The sequence below is a fragment of the Bufo gargarizans genome, chromosome 5 (assembly GCF_014858855.1).
Source record: "Bufo gargarizans isolate SCDJY-AF-19 chromosome 5, ASM1485885v1, whole genome shotgun sequence".
Lineage (NCBI taxonomy): Eukaryota > Metazoa > Chordata > Amphibia > Anura > Bufonidae > Bufo > Bufo gargarizans.
Window position 1 is genome coordinate 465,697,212 of NC_058084.1, and position 18,496 is coordinate 465,715,707.

At 47.3% G+C, this 18,496-nt stretch overlaps 1 protein-coding gene across 1 annotated transcript in view; it reads right to left on the reverse strand.

The window, feature by feature from the left end:
• Nucleotides 1–18,496, reverse strand: part of KCNH2 (potassium voltage-gated channel subfamily H member 2) — a 228,966-nt gene that overhangs the window by 179,278 nt on the left and 31,192 nt on the right. The window lies entirely within an intron of this gene.

Sequence of the window (18,496 nt, forward strand, 5' to 3'; positions counted from 1 at the left end):
CGGCACTTCTATACATGTGCCCAAGAAGAACGCTACCCGCACATGTGCTGGAGGAGGTAATGGTGCAGGGACGACTGTCAGGGCCCAGACCTTAACCCCATCCATCGCCTCTGTCTATACACCAGCCACATCCAGAGCTGCGGTTACAACTCTGCTATATCATGTCAAATACATGATCCACATCCAGAGCTGCAGTCACAATTCTGCTATATTATGTCTAATACACCAGCCACATCCAGAGCTGCAGTCGCATTTCTGCTATATCATGTCATATGCACCAGTCACATCCACAATAATTCTGTTACACCATGTCTTTTAATCTTCTCATATCCAGAGCTGCATTCACAATTCTGCTTTATAATCTCTTATATTCTAGTCACACCCAGATCTGCAGACATGATACTGTTGGTACATGTCTTATATTGTAGCCACATCCAGAGCTGCATTTACAATTCTGCTAATAAATCATGTATCATACTCCAGCAACGTCCAGAGCTGCAGTTTCCGATCTGTTACACCATGACTTATAATGTAGTCACCTCCAGAGCTGCAGTCATGATTCTGCTGTTATATATAACACACACACAGCAGACACTGGAGAATAACGTATACATGCAGTACAGTCACCGCACACGTGCCGAGCGCCGATCCAGGAATCAGCCGGGAAAAGGAAAGTCCGGGATTAGAGATAAACCAATCAACTCCAACCTGATTACCTCTAGAGATCCCCGACACCAGATTATCCGGCCACATCCTCCATAATCACTGTGCCGACACCGGAGGATGGGGAAGTAGTGCCTGCGGGACTGGGAGACTGTACTGAACAGGATAGGATTAGATACACAGCTCAGCAGACAGTATCACACAGGAGAGGATTAGATACACAGCTCAGCAGACAGTATCACACAGGATAGGATTAGATACACAGCTCAGCAGCACAGTATCACACAGGATAGGATTAGATACATAGCTCAGCAGGCAGTATCACACAGGACAGGATTAGATACACAGCTCAGCAGACAGTATCACACAGGACAGGATTAGATACACAGCTCAGCAGACAGTATCACACAGGATAGGATTAGATACACAGCTCAGCAGACTGTATCACACGGGATAGGATAAGATACACAGCTCAGCAGACAGTATCACACAGGACAGGATTAGATACACAGCTCAGCAGGCAGTATCACACAGGATGGGATTAGATACTCAGCTCAGCAGACACACAGGATAGGATTAGATACACAGCTCAGCAGACAGTATCACACAGGATAGGATTAGATACACGGCTCAGCAGACAGTATCACACAGGACAGGATTAGATACACAGCTCAGGAGACAGTATCACACAGGATAGGATTAGATGCACAGCTCAGCAGACTGTATCACACAGGATAGGATTAGATACACAGCTCAGCAGACAGTATCACACAGGATAGGATTAGATACACAGCTCAGCAGACAGTATCACACAGGACAGGATTAGATACACAGCTCAGCAGACAGTATCACACAGGACAGGATTAGATACACAGCTCAGCAGACAGTATCACACAGGATAGAATTAGATACACGGCTCAGCAGACAGTATCACACAGGATAGAATTAGATACACGGCTCAGCAGACAGTATCACACAGGATAGGATTAGATACACAGCTCAGCAGACAGTATCACACAGGATAGGATTAGATACACAGCTCAGCAGACAGTATCACACAGGATAGGATTAGATACACAGCTCAGCAGACAGTATCACACAGGATAGGATTAGATACACAGCTCAGCAGACAGTATCACACAGGACAGGATTAGATACACAGCTCAGCAGACTGTATCACACAGGACAGTATTAGATACTCAGCTCAGCAGACAGTATCACACAGGATAGGTTAGTAAGAGCAGAAATGGTTAATAATAGGCCCCGCCTCCTGCGTGCTATCCTTTCTCCCCCGTCTCGGTGACACCGGGGGCGCAGCGCTTCCAATAATCCGGGGTCACTCGTTCCTGACATGTTTGGATTCCCGATCGTTAATGCATCGAGTTAATTAACTGAAGATAAACAGCGTTTAACCTCTGCCCGGCAACGAAAGCCAAAACAAAACCGCGTCCAAACACCCGGCCATCGGCGAGGACATCGTCCGGGGTCTCCTGCGCAGTCATCCCCTACTCTCAGAAGTTCTGCTCATTTCTTAGTTATATCTGTTCCAGGAAAAACTGGGTGACAACATATACAGGTCCTTCTAAAAAAATTAGCATATTGTGATAAAGTTCATTATTTTCTGTAATGTACTGATAAACATTAGACTTTCATATATTTTAGATTCATTACACACAACTGAAGTAGTTCAAGCCTTTTATTGTTTTAATATTGATGATTTTGGCATACAGCTCATGAAAACCCAAAATTCCTATCTCAAAAAATTAGCATATCATGAAAAGGTTCTCTAAACGAGCTATTAACCTAATCATCTGAATCAACTAATTAACTCTAAACACCTGCAAAAGATTCCTGAGGCTTTTAAAAACTCCCAGCCTGGTTCATTACTCCAAACCGCAATCATGGGTAAGACTGCCGACCTGACTGCTGTCCAGAAGGCCATCATTGACACCCTCAAGCAAGAGGGTAAGACACAGAAAGACATTTCTGAATGAATAGGCTGTTCCCAGAGTGCTGTATCAAGGCACCTCAGTGGGAAGTCTGTGGGAAGGAAAAAGTGTGGCAGAAAACGCTGCACAACGAGAAGAGGTGACCGGACCCTGAGGAAGATTGTGGAGAAGGACCGATTCCAGACCTTGGGGACCTGCGGAAGCAGTGGACTGAGTCTGGAGTAGAAACATCCAGAGCCACCGTGTACAGGCGTGTGCAGGAAATGGGCTACAGGTGCCGCATTCCCCAGGCCAAGCCACTTTTGAACCAGAAACAGCGGCAGAAGCGTCTGACCTGGGCTACAGAGAAGCAGCACTGGACTGTTGCTCAGTGGTCCAAAGTACTTTTTTCGGATGAAAGCAAATTTTGCATGTCATTCGGAAATCAAGGTGCCAGAGTCTGGAGGAAGACTGGGGAGAGGGAAATGCCAAAATGCCTGAAGTCCAGTGTCAAGTCCCCACAGTCAGTGATGGCCTGGGCGCCATGTCAGCTGCTGGTGTTGGTCCACTGTGTTTTATCAAGGGCAGGGTCAATGCAGCTAGCTATCAGGAGATTTTGGAGCACTTCATGCTTCCATCTGCTGAAAAGCTTTATGGAGATGAAGATGTCATTTTTCAGCACGACCTGGCACCTGCTCACAGCGCCAACACCACTGGTAACTGGTTTACTGACCATGGTATTACTGGGCTCAATTGGCCTGCCAACTCTCCTGACCTGAACCCCATAGAGAATCTGTGGGATATTGGGAAGAGAAAGTTGAGAGACACAAGACCCAACACTCTGGATGAGCTTAAGGCCGCTATCGAAGCATCCTGGGCCTCCATAACACATCGGCAGTGCCACAGGCTGATTGCCTCCATGCCACGCCGCACTGAAGCATCCTGGGCCTCCATAACACCTCAGCAGTGCCACAGGCTGATTGCCTCCATGCCACGCCGCATTGAAGCCTCCTGGGCCTCCATAACACCTCAGCAGTGCCACAGGCTGATTGCCTCCATGCCACGCCACATTGAAGCCTCCTGGGCCTCCATAACACCTCAGCAGTGCCACAGGCTGATTGCCTCCATGCCACGCCGCATTGAAGCAGTCATTTCTGCAAAAGGATTCCCGACCAAGTATTGAGTGCATAACTGAACATAATTATTTGAAGGTTGACTTTTTTTGTATTAAAAACACTTTTCTTTTATTGGTCGGATGAAATATGCAAATTTTTTGAGATAGGAATTTTGGCTTTTCATGAGCTGTATGCCAAAATCATCAATATTAAAACAATAAAAGGCTTGAACTACTTCAGTTGTGTGTAATGAATCTAAAATATATGAAAGTCTAATGTTTATCAGAACATTACAGAAAATAATTAACTTTATCACAATATGCTAATATTTTTAGAAGGACCTGTATGTCCCCAGCTCTGCCAGCCATGCCCTAGTGTATATGTGTGTGCTGTGCTCAGGACTACGGGAAAGCTGGGTGACAAGCCCCACGCAAGATCTGACCGGTTTCTAGATCTCTGCTTGCTGTGAGTGAATGGGAATTTGTTTATAATCCTGGAAACTTGTTCTGACTTAGGGCTTATGCATACAAACGTATTTTCTTTCTGTGTCGTCCGTTCCGGTTTTTTGCAGACCGTATGCTGACCCATTCACTTCAATGGGTCCGCAAAAAAAAAAAAAACGGAAGGTACTCCATGTGCATTCCGTTTCCGTATGTCCATATTTCCGTTCCGCAAAAAAATAGAACATGTCCTATTATTGTCCACATTACGGACAATGAAAGTACTGTTCTATGAAGGGCCAGCTGTTCCGTTCTGCAAAATACGGAATGCAGACGGATGTCATCCGTATTTTTTGCGGTTCCGTTTTTTTTGCGTACCGCAAAATACATACGGTCGTGTGCATCAGCCCTAAGGCTACTTTCACACTCGCGTTTTGGGCAGATCTGTCATGGATCTGCAAAAACGGATCCGTTACAATAATACAACTGCATGCATCCGTCATGAACGGATCTGGTTGTATTATCAATACAGCGCCAGAGAAAACGGATCCGTCCCCATTGACTTAGTTTAAATGGCGGATGCTGTGTTCCCTCTATATGCCCTTGCAATCCTGCTTGTAATGATAATGAAATGACTGCTGAGAAGTGATCTGTACAGAGGAGGAATTGTCAGCTTATTATGTATGTGCGGGGGATTTGGTGCTCTGTATCAGGAAAATGAAGCACAACCACTAGAAAGACGTAACGGACTTCATCGTTCAGTGCGACTGTCCCGTCTAAGCCAAGGAATGAAACATAAGAGGGATTGGAATGAGATTAAAGATCAGTTCTCTGGAAGGCTTGGATCATTGGGATTAGTACAATTCAGAAGACTCAGAGCGAGGAGGAGAAGGATCCACATTACTGTCGCCCCAGCTTTATCAACTAGTTCATGTCGGGGGAAGGGAAGGATCAATCAAACCCCACAACTTGGCTTCTCCGCAATGTCTGCCTGTAGCCCAAGCTTAGATATCACCACGTCAATGTAACCGCCAGCATAAGGAAGGGTTTTGTTCTCCGCAGTTGACATCCAGATTCTGATGCAATTGGAATTAGTGCTGGGACTTCCTGCTGGAAGGGAAGGAGTAAGAGCAGCTCCCTTCCTAATCTGGACACAGAGCGCTTTTCCTCATTTTTGAGAAGCTTTACTTCTTTTCAACATGTATGTAGGTCACATGACTCTCTCGTTTCATCCCCCCACCCATTGATGTCAGAAAAGTGGGACTAGTTATGCTGGATGTCATCATGCCAGTTTCTTTGTTCCCACAGGGAGATAAGTGGCCCAAGGTTTGTCCTCTCTTCTCAATGAAAATACACACACATTCGCCTCACAGGCGTGTATATGTATGGAGGAGTCAGGAAGGATAGAAGTTGGCTGAGATAAGGGTGCGTGTGTATGGAGGAATCAGGAGCAGCTGTCATCTCAGCTAAGCATACATGTGTATGGAGGAATCGGGAGGAGCAGCTGTCCTCTGAGCTAAGCATACATGTGTATGGAGGAATCGGGAGGAGCAGCTGTCCTCTCAGCTAAGCATACATGTGTATGGAGGAATCGGGAGGAGCAGCTGTCCTCTCAGCTAAGCATACATGTGTATGGAGGAATCGGGAGGAGCAGCTGTCCTCTGAGCTAAGCATACATGTGTATAGAGGAATCGGGAGGAGCAGCTGTCCTCTGAGCTACATACATGTGTATGGAGGAATCGGGAGGAGCAGCTGTCCTCTGAGCTAAGCATACATGTGTATGGAGGAATCGGGAGGAGCAGCTGTCCTCTGAGCTAAGCATACATGTGTATGGAGGAATCGGGAGGAGCAGCTGTCCTCTGAGCTAAGAATACATGTGTATGGAGGAATCGGGAGGAGCAGCTGTCCTCTGAGCTAAGAATACATGTGTATGGAGGAATCGGAAGGAGCAGCTGTCCTCTGAGCTAAGCATACATGTGTATGGAGGAATCAGGAGCAGCTGTCCTCTGAGCTAAGCATACATGTGTATGGAGGAATCGGGGGGAGCAGCTGTCCTCTGAGCTAAGCATACATGTGTATGGAGGAATCGGGAGGAGCAGCTGTCCTCTGAGCTAAGCATACATGTGTATGGAGGAATCGGGAGGAGCAGCTGTCCTCTGAGCTAAGCATACATGTGTATGGAGGAATCGGGAGGAGCAGCTGTCCTCTGAGCTAAGCATACATGTGTATGGAGGAATCGGGAGGAGCAGCTGTCCTCTGAGCTAAGCATACATGTGTATGGAGGAATCGGGAGGAGCAGCTGTCCTCTGAGCTAAGCATACATGTGTATGGAGGAATCGGGAGGAGCAGCTGTCCTCTGAGCTAAGCATACATGTGTATGGAGGAATCGGGAGGAGCAGCTGTCCTCTGAGCTAAGCATACATGTGTATGGAGGAATCGGGAGGAGCAGCTGTCCTCTGAGCTAAGCATACATGTGTATGGAGGAATCGGGAGGAGCAGCTGTCCTCTGAGCTAAGCATGCATGTGTATGGAGGAATCGGGAGGAGCAGCTGTCCTCTGAGCTAAGCATACATGTGTATGGAGGAATCGGGAGGAGCAGCTGTCCTCTGAGCTAGGCATACATGTGTATGGAGGAATCGGGAGGAGCAGCTGTCCTCTGAGCTAAGCATACATGTGTATGGAGGAATCGGGACGAGCAGCTGTCCTCTGAGCTAAGCATACATGTGTATGGAGGAATCGGGAGGAGCAGCTGTCCTCTGAGCTAAGCATGCATGTGTATGGAGGAATCGGGAGGAGCAGCTGTCCTCTGAGCTAAGCATACATGTGTATGGAGGAATCGGGAGGAGCAGCTGTCCTCTGAGCTAAGCATACATGTGTATGGAGGAATCGGGAGGAGCAGCTGTCCTCTGAGCTAAGCATACATGTGTATGGAGGAATCGGGAGGAGCAGCTGTCCTCTGAGCTAAGCATACATGTGTATGGAGGAATCGGGAGGAGCAGCTGTCCTCTGAGCTAAGCATACATGTGTATGGAGGAATCGGGACGAGCAGCTGTCCTCTGAGCTAAGCATACATGTGTATGGAGGAATCGGGAGGAGCAGCTGTCCTCTGAGCTAAGCATACATGTGTATGGAGGAATCGGGAGGAGCAGCTGTCCTCTGAGCTAAGCATACATGTGTATGGAGGAATCGGGAGGAGCAGCTGTCCTCTGAGCTAAGCATACATGTGTATGGAGGAATCGGGAGGAGCAGCTGTCCTCTGAGCTAAGCATACATGTGTATGGAGGAATCGGGAGGAGCAGCTGTCCTCTGAGCTAAGCATACATGTGTATGGAGGAATCGGGAGGAGCAGCTGTCCTCTGAGCTAAGCATACATGTGTATGGAGGAATCGGGAGAAGCAGCTGTCCTCTGAGCTAAGCATACATGTGTATGGAGGAATCGGGACGAGCAGCTGTCCTCTGAGCTAAGCATACATGTGTATGGAGGAATCGGGAGGAGCAGCTGTCCTCTGAGCTAAGCACACATGTGTATGGAGGAATCAGGAGGAGCAGCTGTCCTCTGAGCTAAGCATACATGTGTATGGAGGAATCGGGAGGAGCAGCTGTCCTCTGAGCTAAGCATACATGTGTATGGAGGAATCAGGAGGAGCAGCTGTCCTCTGAGCTAAGCATACATGTGTATGGAGGAATCGGGAGAAGCAGCTGTCCTCTGAGCTAAGCATACATGTGTATGGAGGAATCAGGAGCAGCTGTCCTCTGAGCTAAGCATACATGTGTATGGAGGAATCAGGAGCAGCTGTCCTCTGAGCTAAGCATACATGTGTATGGAGGAATCGGGGGGAGCAGCTGTCCTCTCAGCTAAGCATACATGTGTATGGAGGAATTGGAAGGAGCAGCTGTCCTCTGAGCTAAGCATACATGTGTATGGAGGAATTGGAAGGAGCAGCTGTCCTCTGAGCTAAGCATACATGTGTATGGAGGAATCGGGAGGAGCAGCTGTCCTCTGAGCTAAGCATACATGTGTATGGAGGAATCGGGAGGAGCAGCTGTCCTCTGAGCTAAGCATACATGTGTATGGAGGAATCGGGAGGAGCAGCTGTCCTCTGAGCTAAGCATACATGTGTATGGAGGAATCAGGAGCAGCTGTCCTCTGAGCTAAGCATACATGTGTATGGAGGAATCGGGAGGAGCAGCTGTCCTCTGAGCTAAGAATACATGTGTATGGAGGAATCGGAAGGAGCAGCTGTCCTCTCAGCTAAGCATACATGTGTATGGAGGAATCGGGAGGAGCAGCTGTCCTCTGAGCTAAGCATACATGTGTATGGAGGAATCGGGAGGAGCAGCTGTCCTCTGAGCTAAGCATGCATGTGTATGGAGGAATTAGGAGGAGCAGCTGTCCTCTGAGCTAAGCATACATGTGTATAGAGGAATCGGGAGGAGCAGCTGTCCTCTGAGCTAAGCATACATGTGTATGGAGGAATCGGGAGGAGCAGCTGTCCTCTGAGCTAAGCATACATGTGTATGGAGGAATCGGGACGAGCAGCTGTCCTCTGAGCTAAGCATACATGTGTATGGAGGAATCGGGACGAGCAGCTGTCCTCTGAGCTAAGCATACATGTGTATGGAGGAATCGGGAGGAGCAGCTGTCCTCTGAGCTAAGCATGCATGTGTATGGAGGAATCAGGAGGAGCAGCTGTCCTCTGAGCTAAGCATACATGTGTATGGAGGAATCGGGAGGAGCAGCTGTCCTCTGAGCTAAGAATACATGTGTATGGAGGAATCGGAAGGAGCAGCTGTCCTCTCAGCTAAGCATACATGTGTATGGAGGAATCGGGAGGAGCAGCTGTCCTCTGAGCTAAGCATACATGTGTATGGAGGAATCGGGAGGAGCAGCTGTCCTCTGAGCTAAGCATACATGTGTATGCAAAGGAAGAAAAGCCAGCTCACCTCACATGTCCAATGTAGCTGTGCACGGGGCGGACCCAAGTCAGTCCGTGTGGTAGATTCAATTGAAAAAAGAGAGGCTCTGGCACCAAGCGTGGACGTAGAAAAAATTCCCAATCTTTATTCAGCAATTTTCCATATATACAGCAATCAGTGGCACAGGCTCCCGCTTAATCCCAGGCAATCAACGCGTTTCGGACACAAGTGTCCTTAGTCATGTGTATAGAGGAATTGGGAGGAGCAGCTGTCCTCTGAGCTAAGAATACATGTGTATGGAGGAATCGGAAGGAGCAGCTGTCCTCTCAGCTAAGCATACATGTGTATGGAGGAATCGGGAGGAGCAGCTGTCCTCTGAGCTAAGCATACATGTGTATGGAGGAATCAGGAGCAGCTGTCCTCTGAGCTAAGCATACATGTGTATGGAGGAATCGGGAGGAGCAGCTGTCCTCTGAGCTAAGCATACATGTGTATGGAGGAATCGGGAGGAGCAGCTGTCCTCTGAGCTAAGCATACATGTGTATAGAGGAATCGGGAGGAGCAGCTGTCCTCTGAGCTAAGCATACATGTGTATGGAGGAATCGGGAGGAGCAGCTGTCCTCTGAGCTAAGCATACATGTGTATGGAGGAATCGGGAGGAGCAGCTGTCCTCTGAGCTAAGCATACATGTGTATGGAGGAATCGGGAGGAGCAGCTGTCCTCTGAGCTAAGCATACATGTGTATGGAGGAATCGGGAGGAGCAGCTGTCCTCTGAGCTAAGCATACATGTGTATGGAGGAATCGGGAGGAGCAGCTGTCCTCTGAGCTAAGCATACATGTGTATGGAGGAATCGGGAGGAGCAGCTGTCCTCTGAGCCAAGCATACATGTGTATGGAGGAATCGGGAGGAGCAGCTGTCCTCTGAGCTAAGCATACATGTGTATGGAGGAATCGGGAGGAGCAGCTGTCCTCTGAGCTAAGCATACATGTGTATGGAGGAATCGGGAGGAGCAGCTGTCCTCTGAGCTAAGCATACATGTGTATGGAGGAATCGGGACGAGCAGCTGTCCTCTGAGCTAAGCATACATGTGTATGGAGGAATCGGGAGGAGCAGCTGTCCTCTGAGCTAAGCATACATGTGTATGGAGGAATCGGGAGGAGCAGCTGTCCTCTGAGCTAAGCATACATGTGTATGGAGGAATCGGGAGGAGCAGCTGTCCTCTGAGCTAAGCATACATGTGTATGGAGGAATCGGGAGGAGCAGCTGTCCTCTGAGCTAAGCATACATGTGTATGGAGGAATCGGGAGGAGCAGCTGTCCTCTGAGCTAGGCATACATGTGTATGGAGGAATCGGGAGGAGCAGCTGTCCTCTGAGCTAGGCATACATGTGTATGGAGGAATCGGGAGGAGCAGCTGTCCTCTGAGCTAAGCATACATGTGTATGGAGGAATCGGGAGGAGCAGCTGTCCTCTGAGCTAAGCATACATGTGTATTGGAGAGTCAGAGAAACAGCTGTTGGCCAAGTCGAGGGTACATATATATGGGGTATCCGGGAGAAACAGCGTGAGCAGAGCCGAGCATGCATGTGTATGGGGCTGTCAGGATAAATAGTTGCCTGTCAAGCCAAGCATGCGTATGTATGGGGTAGTCAGGTGGTACAGCTGTTGGCTGAGCCGTGTGTGCATGGGTATGGAAAATTTGGGAGGCAAAGCTGTTGACAGAACTGAGCGTACATATAGATGGTGTCGCTGGGAGGAGGAGGCCGTCAGCCTGGCTGGGTGTGTACAAGGCCTCACGCACACCACCAGATCCATTTTGCAGTCCATGTGCCGGCCTCATTTCTTTTTGTAGACCCATTGACTTCTGCCTGAACAGCCGTCGGCTTGGCCGAGTGTGCATGTGTACAGGCATGTAGCTGGCGGCTAACTCAATATGGCAAGTCCGCATCTTTAACCCCTTAATACCATGCCTAGTTTTGCTCAACACAATTATCTCTGCTGCTGATCCTGGCTGTGCAGGACATAGCAACGGACACATGACCGCAACACCCCCCCAAAAATCTTCTGTTATCGTCAGTCCCCCTCCCCCTCCGAATCTCTCAGAAGAAAGATTATCAGGCATGTTAAATTCCAAAATGGTGGACCTCGTTCTCCCTTATGCAGCCGACATCGGCTTCTGTCCATTGTCAGGTAGCCATATTGAAACTATACAAGCCGTACCCGCCAGGGGTGCACCACCGATGAGGTCAGGTGAGGTGATCGCCTCAGGCAGCACCAGGTGGGGGCAGGAGGGGGCAGCGGAAGGGCCATGGGCAATAAAAAATTGGCATGGGGTGGTTTTCAGTTTTCGCCTCAGGCAGCAGTAAGGCTGGGTGTGCCCCTGCGTGCCGCCAAACAATGCATTGTTTTTACAGTTCTGTAAGTGAAGCAAACCTGCTTTATTATTGAGCTGTGTTTTCTTCTCCAGTCACACGTCCGTGTCTGTGCTTCACGGTTTTCATGGACCCATAGCCAATAATTGGCGTGATGGATCCGTGAACACGGACAAAATAGAGCGTGCATCTGTGCTAAAAACACCGACCCACGAACTGTGGTAAAAAACTGATGTGTAAATATACACTTTAAAATCAATGAGAACGTGTGCTGTCTGCGGAGAAGGCGTGCAGCACACGTACCTGGAACACTGACGTGTGAATGAGGCTTAAAGGGGTTATCCCATCACATACAATGGGGGCATATCGCTAGGATATGCTCCCATTGTCTGATAGGTGCTGGTCCCGCCTCTGGGACCCGCACCTACAACGAGAACGGAGCGGGAAAATGAATGGAGGGCGCACTGCGCATGCGAAGCCGCCCTCCATTCATTTTAATGGGGCTGCCGAAAATAGCCAAGCGCTGGCTCATCTATTTCTGTCTGCCCAATAGAACTGAATGGGAGCAGGGGCCACGCGTGCACGGTGCGCTGCCATTCACTTGTATGGGAGCAGCGGGGAGTAGCGCTTGGTGGTGGACGGACCCCGGACTCCAGCAACCACTGTCTCCGCTCCGTTCTCCCAGAGGTGGGACCCGCACCTATCAGACAATGGGGGCATATCCTAGCAGAGGACTCGATTTAAAGTGAGAGCAGCGAATTCTGGGGCACATTTAATAACGGACATGCGACTATTTTAGGTGTATGCAACAATATTTAGTTAGCAAAAAGGTTAGCAAAAAATAACACCAGTTTTTACGCCGTGGATGCCCCTAATTTATGACGAGACGCACGACTCATCGTAAATTAGGCGAATCTAACAGCAGCGCAGAGGGGGAAACTAAGTCCGGCGTAAAAAGCCAGTCTTAGTACAGGTGCCCCTCTAGTTCCGGTTTCTCCTTGAAGGTCCTCTGAGCTTTACGAGTGCGTTTTGCAAACGTTTCTGATAATTCAAAAGATCTGTTAATCCGGCATTTGCAGAAATCATCGATGCCAGATGAGAGGAGTCCTCCTGTATTCGGAAATAAAAGTGAAATGTGCTAAAACTTCAAACGTGGAGTTCTCCTTTAAGACTGAGAAGAATGAATGTGAGAGGAGCGGCTCCCGGGGGCCCCCGCTGACTCAGCACCTACTTACAGCTCAATCCCAATCACTTTCATTTTACTTTAACTACATAAACTCCAACGTTTCAGCTTCAGGAAATATAAATGGGAAAACAACAAAATGCGGCAAAACTTCCCAGAAGGCGAGAGCGCGAATCCCCGGGGGGGACGGAGAAGCAATTATACACATTAGTGATAATGGAAAGTGCCGCACCACTCCGTGTCAGCTCCGGAGAAAAGTGGTCAGAGAGGCGCCATAAACATGGCCGCCAGGATTCATTATAAAGTCCATTAAAGAGCTAAACCCACACGACCCTGCGGGCACCCCTTTAAAGGGAAAGTAACCAGGAAATGAAGGACGAGTGGATGGACTGTAAGAGTGAGCACCGACGAGGAGGTTCTTGAGGACGCTGTTCACATGTTGCAGAAAACACTGCATGCTCATGTTGCAGATTTTCAATGCAAAGGGGTGAAATCCACATCAAAATGCAGGAGAAAATTCCACCGAGTGTGGACACGGCCCGATACCGCATCTGACAGAAGAAGCCCTGATACACCGCCATATGGAATCACACAGTACAACGGTACAACATAGCAGAAAGGTGTTTGTTTCGTTGTCTACATACTTTCCATAAATCGTGTGCTAGTTTGCAACAGTTATGGTGGCAAATAAGATAATTAGAGGTGTTATTCAAAGTCTTACACATGCCCCCCCCCCCCCCCCCCAATGCCCGGGCCCCTCATATAGATTATACTTACCCCACTCCCCAGTATCCGCCTCACTCCTGATCCCTGCACGGCCGCTTCTGCATCCCCCGCGAGATGCAGCGACCGTGGGGATCAGGAGCAATGTGGATGGCGGGGAGCGGGGTAAGTATAATCTATATGAGGGGCCCGGGCATGTGTTAGACTTTGGATAACCTCTTTAAAGGCCATGTACACCTTTGGGGGCATGATTTGTTATTATTACATTATAATTGGTCTTTATTAACAATATGAAATCCTTTTTTGTGTACCGAGCCGACATGCTGTAGTAGCTGCCTGTGGATTGTCCTTTCCGTCATCTGGGGAGCTGACGGACTCCTTATCTCTGCTCTCTGACATCATAAACACTCATTACAGCTCAGCTCTTATCTTACTGATAAGAATGTGGCTTAAATAAGTGTTTATGACCTCTCAGTGGATGACCAGTGAAAGTACCAGTCAGTTAGAAAAACAGTTAACCCTTTGTGACTGAACAGCTCAATATTTTTTAATAAAGGCCAATTGAAAATATGATTTTTAGCCAAAAACAAGTTAAATGCAATCATTAAAAAAAATTGACTCCAAAAGCTGTACCTGGTGGTTAACCACCTAACGGTTCTGCCCCAGCTGAGCAGTTAAAGCAACTGCAAGGAGGAGGAGAATGAGGGAGCAGCTGCAGAGCTGACAGCCTGCAGGAGGAAAGGAAAAATTGTAAAAATATATAGAAATGTGGCTTTATCATCACTGTATGGACCCACACAATAAAGTTATTTTTACCACACACTGAAAGCCATAAAAAAAAAATCTTTCCCCCTAAAAATAAAACAATAAGGCCTTTTTCACACGAGCAAGATTTCCGCGTGGGTGCAATGGAATGGGTCCGCATCAGTGATGCAGAATGCCCACAGAATGGCGCCCGTGTATTGAGGATCCGCAAATGCGGTCCGCAATACGGCCACGGAGCGCACACGTTCGTGTGAAAGAGGCCTTATATAGTGGGCCAGATGTTACGTTCCACAAAATGAGGAACAGACGTGACTTATATCAGTTTTTTTTGCGGACCCAAAAAACGGAAAGGGTCGTGTGCATGAGCCCTAAGGGCAAGTTCACATCACCATTTATTTTTCTGTTCTTCTGATCCGTCAAAAAATTGCAAGCTCTGCGAGGGAAACGGAAATTACCCCATTAATGATTCTACAATGATCCTGCACTTCTTTAACCCTTTAATGGCCGAGAGGTTTAACAGTTTTTCATTCATTTTTGTTTTTTACTCCCAGCCTTCTCGAAGCCATAACTTTTTTATTATTTTTCCATTCACATATCCAGATGAGGACTTTTTCGCAGGAGAAGTTGTACTTTCTAGTGACACCAGTGCATACAGAGTAGTGGGAAGCGAGAAAAAAAATAATCTAAATGGGGTGGAATTATACAAAAAGAAAAAAAATGAATATGGATTTTTGGGGGAGATATATCAAACTGGGGTAAAGTGGAACTGGCTCAGTTGCCCACAGAAACCAATCAGATTCTACCTTTCATTTTCACAGCTCCTATGGAAAATAAAAGGTGGAATCTGATTGGTTGCTATGTGCAACAAAGCCAGTTCTACTTTACACCAGTTTGATAAATGACCCCCCTTTGTCTTTACAGCATTTCCTGACCAGTTACTTTAAAGAGGTCCTCTCACGTCAGACATTGAGGGCATTATCGCTAGGATATGACCCCGGTGTCTAATAGGTGTAGGTCTCATCTCTGGGGCCCACACCCATCTTTGGCGCGGAGCCCGCAAAGTACAGGAGGACGCACAGCGTATGCGTGGCCACGCTCCATTCATTCCTATGGGATCGCCCAAAATAGCTGAGCCACACAGAAGTGAATGGAGCTTGGGCCACATTTGCACAGTGCGCTTCCCATTCTTTTCAATGAGACTGCTGAAAATGGCCGAGTGTGTCGGCTACTTTCGGTACTCTCATACGTAAGAATGGAGATGGCTGCGCATGCGCAGTGCACACTCCTGCACTTTGTGGGCTCCGATCTAAAGATAGGTGCTGGTTCCAGAGGTGAGACCTGCACCTATCTTATATGCCCCCAAGGTCAGACACCCCCTTTAATTCTCCGGGTCAGTACGATTACAACAAAATTACATATGAATAGTTTTTCTTGCCTTTTAATACAAAAAAAAATTATTTTTTTCTTTGCATGACCATATTCTGACCCCTATCACTTTTCTATCTTTACATGTACAGAGCTATGTGGGGGCTAATTTTTGCAGGGTGATCTGTACATTTAATTGAAACCATTAGTGAAACGCACCTGGAGTGTGTTTTAATTATTTTTTATTTACCGGTAATTTACAACAAAAAAACTGCAAACTGGACATTTTTACTTTTTTTATGTTTCTCTGTTTCCGGAAGAAAATAAATATTTTATTTATACTATCCTGAGTATAGGTCATCAGTAGAAATATGACGGAAAACCATTTTCAATGTTTTCTAAAACTACTTATTTAACTAAGATTCCCTGGGGAACTTGAACAACCAAACATTAGACACAGGCAGAGGCTTCATAGAAACGTATATGCGGAAGCCTCGGAGCATTCAGGACAATAAGAGCAGATACTGAGGATTACACCCAGTATACAGGACAGGAGAAGTGGTACTGTGCAGTGTCCATATATACAGAATAAGAGCAGATACTGAGGATTACACCCGGTATACAGGACAGGAGAAGTGGTACTGTGCAGGGTCCATATATACAGAATAAGAGCAGATACTGAGGATTACACCCGGTATACAGGACAGGAGAAGTGGTACTGTGCAGTGTATATATACAGAATAAGAGCAGATACTGAGAAACTCTTTTTAATTTAGCATAAACTATATACACTCACCCTACTGGCCCAGCTCCATGCATACTATCTCATTCATACCTACTAAAAAGAGAAAATGAAACCTAGCCTAACGTAAACATCCGATCCGGCTGAACCCCGACTATATACAAATTGTTTCTAACAGAAAATAAATGACAACTTGTCACAATAAATAATCAAATAGCAAAAAAAAAAAATTTAATTTTTATATATATATATATATATATATATATATATATTATTTTTTTGTATTTTTTATATATATATATCCATTTTTTGTATATATATATATATATATATATATATATATATATATATATATATGTATATTTTTTTTTTTGGTATACACACACACATATATGAGAAAACACAAACCTATACTAACCCTACCAATCTCTCTATCCCATCACCTTCACCCAGGGCCAACCTCCGCCTCTTGTCCCTCCATGAGGCCAGCCCTTCCTCCACCACCCACACCCAGCCCCTCGCCTCATGTCCTCCTATGTCCGCGTAGTCCAGGGCTGGATGCAGGCCTCCCCACACGAGAAAAAAATATGAACCCCCACCCAACCTAACTACAACCCACTTACCCTATCATACAATATATACATCTTATAACAACCATATCAATCTATACAAACCAATATTAAAATCCACCCGAAGGCCCAAGTTCAGTCATTTGCAAACCTTTCTTCTAAAACTCATCTTAAATACAAAACAAAAACCTAATGTGAAAGCCTCAGCCCAACACCAGGAAAAGTGCTACTGAGGCTAAGGCACATCAAAGGTGAAACCTCTCCAGAGGTAAGAGACCCCATCCGTAACCCACCTTCTCACACTCAAGAGAGCGAACCTTCGCCAGGTCACCTAGAATGTTCCTACACACCTCTTCCACAGGGAGGACTTTCTGCTGGGTTGAAACTAAACACCGTGCGTTCCATGTGAAGTACCTGACCACTATACTAACTACAAAAGCTGTGCATGGGTCCCTTCTTCCCAGACCTTTGAATGCTCCATAAGCCCATTCCGCATAGGAGAGGTTGGCTAGCCTAGGCCAGTCAATGGATGCGCCCACCCGTTTGTATACCTCTGTATTAAAGGGACACTGAAGCAGGAAGTGCTCCATACTTTCCAGTATGTCGCCACACTCCTCCCGGGGACAACCCCTTTTATCAGAGTTCCTATACCTCAAGTTGCCCCTTACATACAGCTTCCCGTGAAAGCAGCGCCAAGCCAAGTCCCAAAACTTCAAGGGGATCTTTGCCGAATTTAACAACTGTAACCCCTTGTCTAGATCCCGGCTTGGGCAATCCTTAAGGGCCAGGGGCTTTTGGAAGTGGGTCAACAAGACCCTCTCGTCAAGGGATCTCCTTGACTGGGCCCTGATTTGCCTCACTCCCAAACCCCACCGGCGGATCACCTTCAGAATCGGGGTGACATAAGCCAGAAGAGATCCGTGAGGTGTACGCAAATCCTTCACTTGCCCTCCTGTCTCCCACGCCTGGAAGAAAGGCCAAAACCAACCCCTGCAAGAGACTACCCACGGAGGAGCCCTCTCTTTCCAGAGGTTTGCCAGGTTGATCTTAACAAAGGTGTTCACAAGGAACACCACTGGGTTGACCATACCCAACCCCCCCAATCTCCTCGTACGGTATGTCACCTCTCTCTTGACTAGGTTCAGCCTATTCCCCCATAACAGTTGAAAGAACAGACTGTAAACCCGAGTCCAGAGAGGTTCTGGCAAGACACAGCATGTACCCCTTCCAGTTACCCGCCCTACTCCGTTCCACTGCCTCTCGGACAACGAGCACAGCACTAAACGTGCTTCGGCCTGGAACTGAGCAATGTTGGGCCTCCGAAAGGAGCCGGGGCGCAAACTGCACCAACCGATTAAACAGTATCTTGGCCAGGATCTTTCTGTCCATAATGAGAAGCGCTATGGAACGCCAATTCTCAATACGGCTCGGATCTTTACCCTTTGAAATAAGGATCAGAGCTGACCTCCTCATTGACTTCGGCAGAGCACGCGAGGAAAGGCACTCATTGAATACCTTAGTCAAGAGGGGAACCAAGGAGTCCTTAAAGGTCTTATAAAACTCGGATGTTAAGCCATCCGGGCCTGGCGACTTCTTTAGGGCAAGCCCTTCGATCGCCAGGCTGACTTCCTCTTTTCTGATTTCTTCTATCAAAACACCAAGAAAGTGGTCTACTCTTGACTCCTAAAAAGTTTTATTGTCCTGATGAAGGGG